The sequence below is a fragment of the Aegilops tauschii genome, chromosome 3 (genome assembly GCF_002575655.3).
Source record: "Aegilops tauschii subsp. strangulata cultivar AL8/78 chromosome 3, Aet v6.0, whole genome shotgun sequence".
Classification (NCBI taxonomy): domain Eukaryota; kingdom Viridiplantae; phylum Streptophyta; class Magnoliopsida; order Poales; family Poaceae; genus Aegilops; species Aegilops tauschii.
In genome coordinates, this window is record NC_053037.3 from 618,536,878 (window position 1) to 618,540,569 (window position 3,692).

Genomic DNA, 3,692 nt, shown 5'->3' on the forward strand with positions numbered 1-3,692 from the left:
GGACATTGCCTTTTGCAACAGCGACCTCTATGGAGTCGCGTGTTATTCTAAAGTCCTGAAATATAAGATCGGCTTGAACAAGGATGGCGCTCCGGTATTCATCGCCCATAGCTGGATAGACATGCAAATGCTCCATTATTCAACATCTGCGAGCCCTTAGAAGGAGAATGCATCTTACATCGTTAATCTAAATGGATATCCTACAGTGGTCGTAATTAACCGGTGGTGGGGTTACCCCAATCCTTTCTTTAGGATGTTCAAGCTCATCAACACTAACACTTGGTCCGAAGTGACAATGTTGCGCGACCATGCCTTATTCTTGGGGCCGACATTTTCCAAGGCGGTGAATGTGCCAACCGGCAGGCATGGCAACATAGAGAGAAACCACATATATTACTCCAACGGTCTAAGTAGAAGCTCTGAAGCCCACGGCGATGAGGTATTCTTGAAGATCTCAAACAATGATGGTGACCTTAAGTATAACATCAACCACAGGAAGATCATTGCCGACAATTATAAGATCACGTCAGTAGGTTACTTTCTTGAGGATGGTTTTCATGATAGCATGTGGCTTCTTCCTCCTGATATCTAGCTAGTTGGTTATAAGTATACGCATGTAAGCTTAGTTCGATTTCCAAATAATTTCAATATACTCAAAAAAATAAAGTTTGCTGTAAGCTTAGTTGCCGTTTAACTCTCTATTCAAAGGGAATCAGTTTCACAAACCAAGTTTGAAATCGTCACTGCAACGCTAAAGATTTGAGGTTCGCAGACGTTGAAAACCGAAAGATGTGATTATTCTTACTGGATGATAGGCCGTATCAGGAACTCTATGCCCGTCGTCTTCTTCTTCTGTCTTTATGCCGGCACTCCCCTGCTCTATCATAATCGAAATGGCCACTGACCAGCCAACAAGACCCAAGACCATTACTACGCACCAACCTCATGAGACGAAATAACATTTTTCATGTTCAATGGATCAACTTTCCAGACGACGTTCTGAGCAAAGAAAATTGGAGTCCGTAACTGAAACCTAAAATTCATTGATTTCCAGCATGGGCCACACATGCTCCAAAAGATCATTAAGTAGTTTCATGTGGTCCGGTTGATCTTGAAGTTATCGATGCATCTCTTGAAAGTTCCACATCTAGTTCCGAGAGGCGGACTTTACTCCGGGATTCTCAAACTCGTGCAGGCTGGGGTGTCGAAGATGTGTGTCCCCAAATCAGTTTCTCTAGGTCTAGCATTTTTTCATAGGTTTATCATGTTGTGTTGTCACGTAGACACATCGTGGATGTGCGCTTGGTACTGCTGCTCTAGTTCGGACCAAGGAAGGTTAGCCAGCCCCGCCTCAATGGAGTGTGTGAGATTTGTGCCTTGACTCTGTCTGATCACTAGTAGAAAAAGAGGCTTCCATACGCCCCCATTAGTCCCCAAAACAATCGAACCGCGACAAAAGGGGCCTTTAGTCGCGGTTCGGGAGGAGACCCGCGACCAACTATCTGGGCCCAGCGCGCTCGGTCGACAGCTGGCGGACGGGAGGGGCTTTAGTCCCGGTTGGCCTGGCCAACCGGGACTAAAGGCCCATCCAGCTGGCGGACGGGAGGGGCTTTAGTCCCGGTTGGCCTGGCCAACCGGGACTAAAGGTCCCCGAAGGCCTTTAGTCGCGGTTGGCCAGGCCAACCGGGACTAAAGGCCCATCCCTATATATAGGACTCAGCTCACTTCACTTCACTCACCTCACTTCACAATTTTCAGAAGGGGGTGGTGGGTTTGCTTTTGGTTCCTCCTATGCACACAAGGTGTTCGATGAAATGCCCGAGAGCCTGAAACAAATATGATATGAAGTGTCCGAGCCACACTTGAGCTTTCTCATTTATTTTTCCTCCGCGATCGCGGTTAGCAACTTGAACCTTTCATGTGTCATTGATAAAACACGCATGTGTGTAGTTCATTGTTTAATTTGTATTATTTCTAGCTAGTTAGTTTAACAAATGCATGATGGTTAATTATATACTTTATATAATAATAATGCAGATGAATCGGCAATGGATGTACGGTCCCCGAATCTCCGGCGAGTTCACTACGGGTTTGAAAGATTTCCTCGTAGTGGCAAATGCGAACAAGCAGTAAGGTTTTATTATCTGTCCATGTGCTGTCTGTAAGAATCAGAAGGGTTACTCCTCCTCAAGAGACATTCACATGCACCTGCTTCGGCACGGTTTCATACCAAGCTATAATTGTTGGACCAAGCATGGAGAAAGAGGGGTTAGAATGGAAGAAGATGAAGAAGGGGATGATATCGATGACAACTATCATGATCATTTCGGTGATACTTTCATGGAGGATGATGCTGAAGGTGGGGAAGGGTTAGGTGAAGGTGAAGAAGAGGCACATGATGAGCCCGCTGATGATCTTGGTCGGACCATTGCTGATGCACGGAGACGCTGCGAAACTGACAAGGATAGGGAGAATTTGGATCGCATGTTAGAGGATCACAAAAAGTCGTTGTATCCAGGATGCGATAATAGTCTGAAAAAGCTGGGCTGCACACTGGATTTGCTAAAATGGAAGGCACAGGAAGGTGTAGGTGACTCATCATTTGAAAATTTGCTGAAAATGTTGAAGAATATGTTTCCGAAGAATAACGAGTTGCCCGCCAGTACGTACGAAGCAAAGAAGGTTGTCTGCCCTCTAGGTTTAGAGGTTCTGAAGATACATGCATGCATTAACGACTGCATCCTCTACCGCGGTGAATACGAGAATTTGAATGAATGCCCTGTATGCACTGCATTGCGTTATAAGATCAGAGGCGATGACCCTGGTGACGATGTTGAGGGGGAGAAACCCAGGAAGAGGGTTCCCGCCAAGGTGATGTGGTATGCTCCTATAATACCACGGTTGAAACGTCTGTTCATGAACAAAAAGCATGCCAAGTCGTTGCGATGGCACAAAGAGGACCGTAAGTCCGACGGGGAGTTGAGACACCCCGCTGATGGAACGCAATGGAGAAAGATCGACAGAGTGTTCAAAGATTTTGCAGCTGACGCAAGGAACATAAGATTTGGTCTAAGTACTGATGGCATGAATCCTTTTGGCGAGCAGAGCTCCAGCCATAGCACCTGGCCCGTGACTCTATGCATCTACAACCTTCCTCCTTGGTTGTGCATGAAGCGGAAGTTCATTATGATGCCAGTGCTCATCCAAGGTCCAAAGCAACCCGGGAACGACATCGATGTGTACCTAAGGCCATTAGTTGATGAACTTTTACAGTTGTGGGCCAGACCTGGTGTACGTGTCTGGGATGAGCACAAAGGAGAGGAATTTGACCTACGAGTGTTGCTTTTTGTAACCATCAACGATTGGCCTGCTCTCAGTAACCTTTCGGGACAGACAAATAAGGGATACAATGCATGCACGCACTGCTTACATGAGACTGAAAGTGTACGTTTGGTTAATTGTAAGAAGAACGTGTACCTGGGTCATCGTCGATTTCTTCCCCGAAATCAGAACGTAAGAAAGAAAGGCAAGCATTTCAACGGCAAGGCAGATCACCGGCCGAAGCCTGCGGAACGTACTGGTGCTGAGATATTTGATATGGTCAAGGATTTGAAAGTCATCTTTGGAAAGGGTCCTGGCGGACAATCAGTTCCGCGGGGAGTTGACGGGCACGCACCCATGTGGAAGAAGAA